The following is a 12,006-nucleotide window of genomic DNA, read 5'->3' as shown; positions in this document are numbered from 1 at the left end:
GCGGATGCGGAAAGAATGGAATAATTGTGGTAGGCTGCCGGCTGAGTAGTTTGGTGAATGTTTGGTGTGGTTCCGGCACTGCCGATTGGATGGTAGGGCTGCAGTGTGAGTCAGATAAAAAAAAAAAAAAACAGGAGTAGGATCCACTTGGACTAACTGGCATGTATAGAGGCGTGTAATGCAAAAGGGCTGTTTTTGGTAGTTTTTCTCGCTCACGGCCGTACCACCATGAACACGCCCGATCTCGTCCGATCTCGGAAGCCAAGCAAGATAGGGTCTGGTTAGTACTTGGATGGGAGACCTACTGGGAATACCAGGTGCTGTAAGCTTTTCTCACTTTTACTTAATACAGAGGGCACTCCACTTCACGATTAATTTAAATCTATCACTCCCCTTCCGTTTTACTATTTTATATATATATATTTTTTCTTTTATTCATAAAGGCAGCTTTTACACACCGTTTTACTCTAAATACTGCCTGGTAATTATAGCTGCTGTAAGCTGTTCGTGCCTTTATTCCACCAGGGCGCGATCTTCTCACAAACTTGAAGACTGTCACTCCCCATTCACGTTTTACAACTTATTGTTAATAATAAAGAGACAGCTTTTTACACACAGTTTTAAACAAAGTACTGATATAATTCCTCTTAAACTCACCGCTTTGTTTTCTATGCAAAAACCACTTCGCCACAGAATATTCGATATTATTGGCATATTATCTGCTCTTCTCCTCCTTTCAAAACTTGCTAAAAGCTGTATTTAAAAGAGCAGGTTGGCCGGGGTAATTCACACCCTTCAATGCCAGCTTAATGTTTAGGTTAGTGGGAATCACAGAAGAATTAGGGATGAAAACATCTTTGCTGGTGGTAGAAGCGGTCTGGTGAATTTTTAGAGAGAAGAGGCCGTCGATGTTTGAATGTAGAAAATTGTTCTGGCTGCAGCCTGCAGTATGGACTTGTTGGGGTGTGTAGCTCCCAGTGTTCTGACAGCGCGACGTTTTGGGGAAGCATGTGATTCAGCAGCTACCAGTGGGCTTCGTGCGGCGGAGATTTTGTGGCTGTTAGCGGAGTTGATAACAGAAGGTCATTAAGAGAAGCCTGCATGCGGTAGGCAAAGGAGTAATGTTTGCCGACGGGGGACGTGCGGCGATTAACCTGTGCGGTAGTGAAAAGGAGTTAAAGAGAAGGAAGTGTGCGGATGCGGAAAGAATGGAATAATTGTGGTAGGCTGCCGGCTGAGTAGATTGGTGAATGTTTGGTGTGGTTCCGGCACTGCCGATTGGATGGTGGGGCTGCAGTGTGAGTCAGATAAAAAAAAAAAAAAACAGGAGTAGGATCCACTTGGACTAACTGGCATGTATAGAGGCGTGTAATGCAAAAGGGCTGTTTTTGGTAGCTTTTCTCGCTCACGGCCGTACCACCCTGAACACGCCCGATCTCGTCTGATCTCAGAAGCCAAGCAAGATAGGGTCTGGTTAGTACTTGGATGGGAGACCTACTGGGAATACCAGGTGCTGTAAGCTTTTCTCACTTTTACTTAATACAGGGGGCACTCCACTTCACGATTAATTTAAATCTATCACTCCCCTTCCGTTTTACTATTTTATATATATATTTTTTTTCTTTCATTCATAAAGGCAGCTTTTACACACCGTTTTACTCTAAATACTGCCTGGTAATTATAGCTGCTGTAAGCTGTTCGTGCCTTTATTCCACCAGGGCGCGATCTTCTCACAAACTTGAAGACTGTCACTCCCCATTCACGTTTTACAACTTATTGTTAATAATGAAGAGACAGCTTTTTACACACAGTTTTAAACAAAGTACTAATATAATTCCTCTTCAACTCACCGCTTTGTTTTCTATGCAAAAACGACTTCACCACAGAAGACTCGTTATTATTGGCATAGCAAGGTCTGCTCTTCTCCTTTCAAAACTTGCTAAAAGCTGTATTTAAAAGAGCAGGTTGGCCGGGGTAATTCACACCCTTCAATGCCAGCTTAATGTTTAGGTTAGTGGGAATCACAGAGGAATTAGGGATGGAAACTTCTTTGCTGGTGGTAGAAGCGGTCTGGTGAATTTTTAGAGAGAAGAGGCCGTCAATGTTTGAATGTAGAAAATTTTTCTGGCTGCAGCCTGCAGTATGGACTTGTTGGTGTGTGTAGCTCCCAGTGTTCTGACAGCGAGACGTTTTGGGGAAGCATGTGATTCAGCAGCTACCAGTGGGCTTCGTGCGGCGGAGATTTTGTGGCTGTTAGCGGAGTTGATAACAGAAGGTCATTAAGAGAAGCCTGCATGCGGTAGGCAAAGGAGTAATGTTTGCCGGCGGGGGACGTGCGGCGATTAACCTGTGCGGTAGTGAAAAGGAGTTAAAGAGAAGGAAGTGTGCGGATGCGGAAAGAATGGAATAATTGTGGTAGGCTGCCGGCTGAGTAGTTTGGTGAATGTTTGGTGTGATTCCGGCACTGCCGATTGGATGGTGGGGCTGCAGTGTGAGTCAGATAAAAAAAAAAAAAAAAACCAGGAGTAGGATCCAATGGGACTAACTGGCATGTATAGACGAGTGTAATGCAAAAGGGCTGTTTTTGGTCGCATCTCTCGCTTACGGCCGTACCACCCTGAACACGCCTCATCTGATCTTGGAAGCTAAGCAGAGTAGGGTCTGGTTAGTACTTGGATAGGTGACCACCTGGGAATACCAGGTGCTGTAAGCTTTTCTCACTTTTACTTTATACAGGGGGCGCTCCACTTCACGATTAATTTAAATCTAGCACTCCCCTTCCATTTTACTATTTTATATATATATTTTTATTTTCTCTCTTTCATAAAGGCAGCTTTTACACACCGTTTTACTCTAAATACTGCCTGGTAATTCTAGGTGCTGTAAGCTCTTCGTGCCTTTATTCCACCAGGGCGCGATCTTCTCACAAACTTGAAGACTGTCACTCCCCATTCACTTTTTACAACTTATTGTTAATGATAAAGAGACAGCTTTTTACACACAGTTTTAAACAAAGTACTGATATTATTCCTCTTCAACTGACCGCTTTGTTTTCTATGCAAAAACCACTTCGCCACAGAAGACTCGATATTATTGGCATAGCAAGTTCTGCTCTTCTCCTTTCAAAACTTGCTAAAAGCTGTATTTAAAAGAACAGATTGGCCGGGGTAATTCACACCCTTCAATGCCAGCTTAATGTTTAGGTTAGTGGGAATCACAGAGGAATTAGGGATGGAAACTTCTTTGCTGGTGGTAGAAGCGGTCTGGTGAATTTTTAGAGAGAAGAGGCCGTCAATGTTTGAATGTAGAAAATTGTTCTGGCTGCAGCCTGCAGTATGGACTTGTTGGTGTGTGTAGCTCACAGTGTTCTGACAGCGCGACGTTTTGGGGAAGCATGTGATTCAGCAGCTACCAGTGGGCTTCGTGCGGCGGAGAGTTTGTGGCTGTTAGCGGAGTTGATAACAGAAGGTCATTAAGAGAAGCCTGCATGCGGTAGGCAAAGGAGTAATGTTTGCCGACGGGGGACGTGCGGCGATTAACCTGTGCGGTAGTGAAAAGGAGTTAAAGAGAAGGAAGTGTGCGGATGCGGAAAGAATGGAATAATTGTGGTAGGCTGCCGGCTGAGTAGTTTGGTGAATGTTTGGTGTGGTTCCGGCACTGCCGATTGGATGGTAGGGCTGCAGTGTGAGTCAGATAAAAAAAAAAAAAAACAGGAGTAGGATCCACTTGGACTAACTGGCATGTATAGAGGCGTGTAATGCAAAAGGGCTGTTTTTGGTAGTTTTTCTCGCTCACGGCCGTACCACCATGAACACGCCCGATCTCGTCCGATCTCGGAAGCCAAGCAAGATAGGGTCTGGTTAGTACTTGGATGGGAGACCTACTGGGAATACCAGGTGCTGTAAGCTTTTCTCACTTTTACTTTATACAGAGGGCACTCCACTTCACGATTAATTTAAATCTATCACTCCCCTTCCGTTTTACTATTTTATATATATATATTTTTTCTTTCATTCATAAAGGCAGCTTTTACACACCGTTTTACTCTAAATACTGCCTGGTAATTATAGCTGCTGTAAGCTGTTCGTGCCTTTATTCCACCAGGGCGCGATCTTCTCACAAACTTGAAGACTGTCACTCCCCATTCACGTTTTACAACTTATTGTTAATAATAAAGAGACAGCTTTTTACACACAGTTTTAAACAAAGTACTGATATAATTCCTCTTAAACTCACCGCTTTGTTTTCTATGCAAAAACCACTTCGCCACAGAATATTCGATATTATTGGCATATTATCTGCTCTTCTCCTCCTTTCAAAACTTGCTAAAAGCTGTATTTAAAAGAGCAGGTTGGCCGGGGTAATTCACACCCTTCAATGCCAGCTTAATGTTTAGGTTAGTGGGAATCACAGAAGAATTAGGGATGAAAACATCTTTGCTGGTGGTAGAAGCGGTCTGGTGAATTTTTAGAGAGAAGAGGCCGTCGATGTTTGAATGTAGAAAATTGTTCTGGCTGCAGCCTGCAGTATGGACTTGTTGGGGTGTGTAGCTCCCAGTGTTCTGACAGCGCGACGTTTTGGGGAAGCATGTGATTCAGCAGCTACCAGTGGGCTTCGTGCGGCGGAGATTTTGTGGCTGTTAGCGGAGTTGATAACAGAAGGTCATTAAGAGAAGCCTGCATGCGGTAGGCAAAGGAGTAATGTTTGCCGACGGGGGACGTGCGGCGATTAACCTGTGCGGTAGTGAAAAGGAGTTAAAGAGAAGGAAGTGTGCGGATGCGGAAAGAATGGAATAATTGTGGTAGGCTGCCGGCTGAGTAGATTGGTGAATGTTTGGTGTGGTTCCGGCACTGCCGATTGGATGGTGGGGCTGCAGTGTGAGTCAGATAAAAAAAAAAAAAAACAGGAGTAGGATCCACTTGGACTAACTGGCATGTATAGAGGCGTGTAATGCAAAAGGGCTGTTTTTGGTAGCTTTTCTCGCTCACGGCCGTACCACCCTGAACACGCCCGATCTCGTCTGATCTCAGAAGCCAAGCAAGATAGGGTCTGGTTAGTACTTGGATGGGAGACCTACTGGGAATACCAGGTGCTGTAAGCTTTTCTCACTTTTACTTAATACAGGGGGCACTCCACTTCACGATTAATTTAAATCTATCACTCCCCTTCCGTTTTACTATTTTATATATATATTTTTTTTCTTTCATTCATAAAGGCAGCTTTTACACACCGTTTTACTCTAAATACTTCCTGGTAATTCTAGGTGCTGTAAGCTGTTCGTGCCTTTATTATACATAGCAAGTTCTGCTCTTCTCCTTTCAAAACTTGCTAAAAGCTGTATTTAAAAGAACAGATTGGCCGGGGTAATTCACACCCTTCAATGCCAGCTTAATGTTTAGGTTAGTGGGAATCACAGAGGAATTAGGGATGGAAACTTCTTTGCTGGTGGTAGAAGCGGTCTGGTGAATTTTTAGAGAGAAGAGGCCGTCGATGTTTGAATGTAGAAAATTGTTCTGGCTGCAGCCTGCAGTATGGACTTGGTGTGTGTAGCTCCCAGTGTTCTGACAGCGCGACGTTTTGGGGAAGCATGTGATTCAGCAGCTACCAGTGGGCTTCGTGCGGCGGAGATTTTGTGGCTGTTAGCGGAGTTGATAACAGAGGGTCGTTAAGAGAAGCCTGCATGCAGTAGGCAAAGGAGTAATGTTTGCCGGCGGGGGACGTGCGGCGATTAACCTGTGCGGTAGTGAAAAGGAGTTAAAAAGAAGGAAGTGTGCGGATGCGGAAAGAATGGAATAATTGTGGTAGGCTGCCGGCTGAGTAGTTTGGTGAATGTTTGGTGTGGGTCCGGCGCTGCCGATTGGATGGTGGTGCTGCAGTGTGAGTCAGATAAAAAAAAAAAAAAACAGGAGTAGGATCCAATGGGACTAACTGGCATGTATAGACGCGTGTAATGCAAAAGGGCTGTTTTTAGTAGCATCTTTCGCTTACGGCCATACTACCCTGAACACGCCCGATCTCGTCTGATCTCGGAAGCTAAGCAAGTTAGGTTCTGGTTAGTACTTGGATGGGAGACCACCTGGGAATACCAGGTGCTGCAAGCTTTTCTCACTTTTACTTTATACAGGGGGCGCTCCACTTCACGATTAATTTAAATCTATCACTCCCCTTCCATTTTACTATTTTATATATATATATATTTTTCTCTCATTCATAAAGCTAGCTTTTAGAAACCGTTTTACTCTAAATACTTCCTGGTAATTCTAGGTGCTGTAAGCTGTTCGTGCCTTTATTCCACCAGGGCGCGATCTTCTCACAAACTTGAAGACTGTCACTCCCCATTCACGTTTTACAACTTATTGTTAATGATAAAGAGACAGCTTTTTACACACAGTTTTAAACAAAGTACTGATATTATTCCTCTTCAACTGACCGCTTTGTTTTCTATGCAAAAACCACTTCGCCACAGAAGACTCGATATTATTGGCATAGCAAGTTCTGCTCTTCTCCTTTCAAAACTTGCTAAAAGCTGTATTTAAAAGAACAGATTGGCCGGGGTAATTCACACCCTTCAATGCCAGCTTAATGTTTAGGTTAGTGGGAATCACAGAGGAATTAGGGATGGAAACTTCTTTGCTGGTGGTAGAAGCGGTCTGGTGAATTTTTAGAGAGAAGAGGCCGTCGATGTTTGAATGTAGAAAATTGTTCTGGCTGCAGCCTGCAGTATGGACTTGTTGGTGTGTGTAGCTCCCAGTGTTCTGACAGCGCGACGTTTTGGGGAAGCATGTGATTCAGCAGCTACCAGTGGGCTTCGTGCGGCGGAGATTTTGTGGCTGTTAGCGGAGTTGATAACAGAGGGTCGTTAAGAGAAGCCTACATGCAGTAGGCAAAGGAGTAATGTTTGCTGGCGGGGGACGTGCGGCGATTAACCTGTGCGGTAGTGAAAAGGAGTTAAAAAGAAGGAAGTGTGCGGATGCGGAAAGAATGGAATAATTGTAGTAGGCATAATTCACACCCTTCAATGCCAGCTTAATGTTTAGGTTAGTGGGAATCACAGAGGAATTAGGGATGGAAACTTCTTTGCTGGTGGTAGAAGCGGTCTGGTGAATTTTTAGAGAGAAGAGGCCGTCGATGTTTGAATGTAGAAAATTGTTCTGGCTGCAGCCTGCAGTATGGACTTGTTGGTGTGTGTAGCTCCCAGTGTTCTGACAGCGCGACGTTTTGGGGAAGCATGTGATTCAGCAGCTACCAGTGGGCTTCGTGCGGCGGAGATTTTGTGGCTGTTAGCGGAGTTGATAACAGAGGGTCGTTAAGAGAAGCCTACATGCAGTAGGCAAAGGAGTAATGTTTGCCGGCAGGGGACGTGCGGCGATTAACCTGTGCGGTAGTGAAAAGGAGTTAAAAAGAAGGAAGTGTGCGGATGCGGAAAGAATGGAATAATTGTGGTAGGCTGCCGGCTGAGTAGTTTGGTGAATGTTTGGTGTGGGTCCGGCGCTGCCGATTGGATGGTGGGGCTGCAGTGTGAGTCAGATAAAAAAAAAAAACCAGGAGTAGGATCCAATGGGACTAACTGGCATGTATAGACGCGTGTAATGCAAAAGAGCTGTTTTTGGTAGCATCTCTCGCTTACGGCCTTACCACCCTGAACACGCCCGATCTCGTCTGATCTCGGAAGCTAAACAGCGTAGGGTCTGGTTAGTACTTGGATGGGAGACCACCTGGGAATACCAGGTGCTGTAAGCTTTTCTCACTTTTACTTTATACAGGGGGCGCTCCACTTCACGATTAATTTAAATCTATCACTCCCCTTCCATTTGACTATTTTATATATATATTTTTTTTTTTCTCTCATTCATAAAGGCAGCTTTTAGAAACCGTTTTACTCTAAATACTTCCTGGTAATTCTAGGTGCTGTAAGCTGTTCGTGCCTTTATTCCACCAGGGCGCGATCTTCTCACAAACTTGAAGACTGTCACTCCCCATTCACGTTTTACAACTTATTGTTAATGATAAAGAGACAGCTTTTTACACACAGTTTTAAACAAAGTACTGATATTATTCCTCTTCAACTGACCGCTTTGTTTTCTATGCAAAAACCACTTCGCCACAGAAGACTCGATATTATTGGCATAGCAAGTTCTGCTCTTCTCCTTTCAAAACTTGCTAAAAGCTGTATTTAAAAGAACAGATTGGCCGGGGTAATTCACACCCTTCAATGCCAGCTTAATGTTTAGGTTAGTGGGAATCACAGAGGAATTAGGGATGGAAACTTCTTTGCTGGTGGTAGAAGCGGTCTGGTGAATTTTTAGAGAGAAGAGGCCGTCGATGTTTGAATGTAGAAAATAGTTCTGGCTGCAGCCTGCAGTATGGACTTGTTGGTGTGTGTAGCTCCCAGTGTTCTGACAGCGCGACGTTTTGGGGAAGCATGTGTAGGAATTATTAGCTCAGGTAAATTTTAATATCTCCACCAATATGTTTTGAAATTAATTAACTTTTAATTAATTATTATTTAATGCTGATTATTAACCAATTGTTATGCCGAATGGTCGGCTCCTCCAAACTCAATTGTGAATCCCCGATATCTGTTAATGTGAGACTTAAATGGGATTCATTAATAACCAGTATCGCTTAATAAGCTGGGTTAGTGGGCTCGTCCAGCGAGCTGCGTCACCAGGTAATGTAAACGATCGGTAGCGAAGCTCCCCTCACGGCCGATGAGAGAGAGTCTCGCGATATTTCAGGCGAGTTTAGAGGTTTCAGAGCGTAGTAGCCAGATCGCACAGAGGCAGGGACTATTGTGAGCACTCAATGACGGAGGCTGAAGTTGTGTAAAAAGACATGCATTTATTCCTACAACTAACATAAGACAGACATTACACCTAACAAACAATAAACATGAAATAACGGAATAGACACAAACGATGTAATCATGAAAATGCAATGACCAGATTTAAAATGATTAACCTGAAAAGGGAAAACTGTTCTGCAAAGCAAGCAGTTTGTAGGAATATAAACCTAAAGGAATATAGCAGATGAATAGGACAGTTTAGGTTGTTAGAAAGGAAAGGAAGTTGGTTTACTTGGATGCAGGAAAGAGGGAGGTCTTTGCAGTTGGTTGCAGTGGCTGATGAGCTGATGGGTGATGGCTCTCAGGGAGGCGCGGTGTTTGCAGCGGTTGTTGGAGTGGAGTCCCTCCGGTTCTTTCTTCTGGTGAAGCTTGGTCTGAGTTGCAGTTCTTTGGGTCTTCACCGACGGGCTTTAAGAACGCTGCTTGTTTCTCCGTGTTCTTCTCTTTTTCTCCGCCTTTCTCCTCTTTGTTCTGAGGTGCCAGGTTTTATAGCATAAGGTTCGTGATTAGGAGTGACCAGGAATTCGAGTCCTGGACCAATGGCTGACCATCCATTTGGCGGGCTTTCGGAAGGGGGTCGGTATCAGTCCTTTTGGGATTTATGACCAGACTGACTTCTCTGGTAATTGTGATTTTCATTAGGCTGGTGTAACTTTTGATATGTCCACTTTTGTGGTAACCATTGACCAGATTTGGAAACTGGAGTGATTTTCCTTCGGTTTGATACCAAACATGCCGTACCAGCCTAGCGGTTCACACCAAATACCATCTGTGATGATTAATTAATGATTACTTATATTATGCTATTATGTTATGTTCTATTACTCACACCAGTATATGGTACAGGTGGTTTAGGTTGTACCTCAACAGATATTACCCTTTATACAGACATTATATGACATATTCTCATGTCATAAGCACATCTTACCCTTAGATAGGCATGGTAGAATACAAAGATCAGATAAGGGTTGCCGAGGAATGTGGCAAAGAAAAGGGGGGGGGAGAAGGTTTGTCAAACAAAGAAAAAGAATCTCCAAAAGTTAAGACACATTCGAACATAACCTGTACATATCTGTATATTAAGACTAGTAGTCAAGAGTAAATACATATACAGATATACAAAAGCCAAACTTAAAAGAAACTTTCTGTGGGGTGCTGGGTGAGTGGTATGTAAGGCAGGACGTCGGGGGATGGGGTTGTGTGCCAAGTCGAGGTGCCCCTGTCCCTGGGGATCCACTCTGCTCTCTGTAGGTTGTTAAAGCTTTGGGCAATAAAAGTTGGAGTGCTGGCCTCCCTGGTTATCTATGTGTGTGGGGTCACAAACCCCCCTTTGGGGCCTAGGTCGATATGTGCCTTCTCGTACCAGGGTAGGCCTTGTCTCAGGCCACCTGGAATTTAAGCTTTGTGATATGTGCATGTGTGATCCTACACATGTGATTCAGCAGCTACCAGTGGGCTTCGTGCGGCGGAGATTTTGTGGCTGTTAGCGGAGTTGATAACAGAGGGTCGTTAAGAGAAGCCTACATGCAGTAGGCAAAGGAGTAATGTTTGCTGGCGGGGGACGTGCGGCGATTAACCTGTGCGGTAGTGAAAAGGAGTTAAAAAGAAGGAAGTGTGCGGATGCGGAAAGAATGGAATAATTGTGGTAGGCTGCCGGCTGAGTAGTTTGGTGAATGTTTGGTGTGGGTCCGGCGCTGCCGATTGGATGGTGGGGCTGCAGTGTGAGTCAGATAAAAAAAAAAAAAACAGGAGTAGGATCCAATGGGACTAACTGGCATGTATAGACGCGTGTAATGCAAAAGGGCTGTTTTTGGTAGCATCTCTCGCTTACGGCCATACCACCCTGAACACGCCCGATCTCGTCTGATCTCGGAAGCTAAGCAGGGTAGGGTCTGGTTAGTTCTTGGATGGGAGACCACCTGGGAATACCAGGTGCTGCAAGCTTTTCTCACTTTTACTTTATACAGGGGGCGCTCCACTTCACGATTAATTTAAATGTATCACTCCCCTTCCATTTTACTATTTTATATATATATTTGTTTTTTCTCTCATTCATAAAGGCAGCTTTTACACACCGTTTTACTCTAAATACTTCCTGGTAATTCTAGGTGCTGTAAGCTGTTCGTGCCTTTATTCCACCAGAGCGCGATCTTCTCACAAACTTGAAGACTGTCACTCCCCATTCACGTTTTACAACTTATTGTTAATGATAAAGAGACAGCTTTTTACACACAGTTTTAAACAAAGTACTGATATTATTCCTCTTCAACTGACCGCTTTGTTTTCTATGCAAAAACCACTTCGCCACAGAAGACTCGATATTATTGGCATAGCAAGTTCTGCTCTTCTCCTTTCAAAACTTGCTAAAAGCTGTATTTAAAAGAACAGATTGGCCGGGGTAATTCACACCCTTCAATGCCAGCTTAATGTTTAGGTTAGTGGGAATCACAGAGGAATTAGGGATGGAAACTTCTTTGCTGGTGGTAGAAGCGGTCTGGTGAATTTTTAGAGAGAAGAGGCCGTCGATGTTTGAATGTAGAAAATTGTTCTGGCTGCAGCCTGCAGTATGGACTTGTTGGTGTGTGTAGCTCCCAGTGTTCTGACAGCGCGACGTTTTGGGGAAGCATGTGATTCAGCAGCTACCAGTGGGCTTCGTGCGGCGGAGATTTTGTGGCTGTTAGCGGAGTTGATAACAGAGGGTCGTTAAGAGAAGCCTACATGCAGTAGGCAAAGGAGTAATGTTTGCCGGCGGGGGACGTGCGGCGATTAACCCTGTGCGGTAGTGAAAAGGAGTTAAAAAGAAGGAAGTGTGCGGATGCGGAAAGAATGGAATAATTGTGGTAGGCTGCCGGCTGAGTAGTTTGGTGAATGTTTGGTGTGGGTCCGGCGCTGCCGATTGGATGGTGGGGCTGCAGTGTGAGTCAGATAAAAAAAAAAAAACCAGGAGTAGGATCCAATGGGACTAACTGGCATGTATAGACGCGTGTAATGCAAAAGAGCTGTTTTTGGTAGCATCTCTCGCTTACGGCCATACCACCCTGAACACGCCCAATCTCGTCTGATCTTGTAAGCTGAACAGGGTAGGGTCTGGTTAGTACTTGGATGGGAGACCACCTGGGAATACCAGGTGCTGTAAGCTTTTCTCACTTTTACTTTATACA

The 12,006-nt window shown here is 44.3% G+C and overlaps 1 protein-coding gene, 3 non-coding genes and 6 pseudogenes across 15 annotated transcripts in view; all 10 read left to right on the top strand.

Moving 5' to 3' along the window:
- The window catches only part of LOC125715510 (protein NYNRIN-like), a 334,468-nt gene that overhangs the window by 225,086 nt on the left and 97,376 nt on the right, over positions 1–12,006 (top strand). The gene's annotated exons all lie outside the window — the stretch shown is intronic.
- On the top strand, positions 211–329 carry LOC125731382 (5S ribosomal RNA; annotated as a pseudogene).
- LOC125731895 (5S ribosomal RNA) lies at positions 1,404–1,522 on the top strand (annotated as a pseudogene).
- LOC125732105 (5S ribosomal RNA) lies at positions 2,600–2,713 on the top strand (annotated as a pseudogene).
- LOC125731381 (5S ribosomal RNA) lies at positions 3,790–3,908 on the top strand (annotated as a pseudogene).
- LOC125731894 (5S ribosomal RNA) lies at positions 4,983–5,101 on the top strand (annotated as a pseudogene).
- Positions 5,983–6,101, top strand: LOC125731535 (5S ribosomal RNA; annotated as a pseudogene).
- LOC125736055 (5S ribosomal RNA) lies at positions 7,622–7,740 on the top strand. Its single transcript, XR_007395338.1, has one exon. It is a non-coding gene; the product is annotated as a 5S ribosomal RNA (ribosomal RNA).
- On the top strand, positions 10,671–10,789 carry LOC125735652 (5S ribosomal RNA). The gene has a single exon (XR_007394945.1). It is a non-coding gene; the product is annotated as a 5S ribosomal RNA (ribosomal RNA).
- On the top strand, positions 11,866–11,984 carry LOC125729508 (5S ribosomal RNA). Its single transcript, XR_007389942.1, has one exon. It is a non-coding gene; the product is annotated as a 5S ribosomal RNA (ribosomal RNA).

The sequence above is a fragment of the Brienomyrus brachyistius genome, chromosome 2 (genome assembly GCF_023856365.1).
Source record: "Brienomyrus brachyistius isolate T26 chromosome 2, BBRACH_0.4, whole genome shotgun sequence".
Lineage (NCBI taxonomy): Eukaryota > Metazoa > Chordata > Actinopteri > Osteoglossiformes > Mormyridae > Brienomyrus > Brienomyrus brachyistius.
This window is presented reverse-complemented; position numbering and strand designations above follow the sequence as displayed.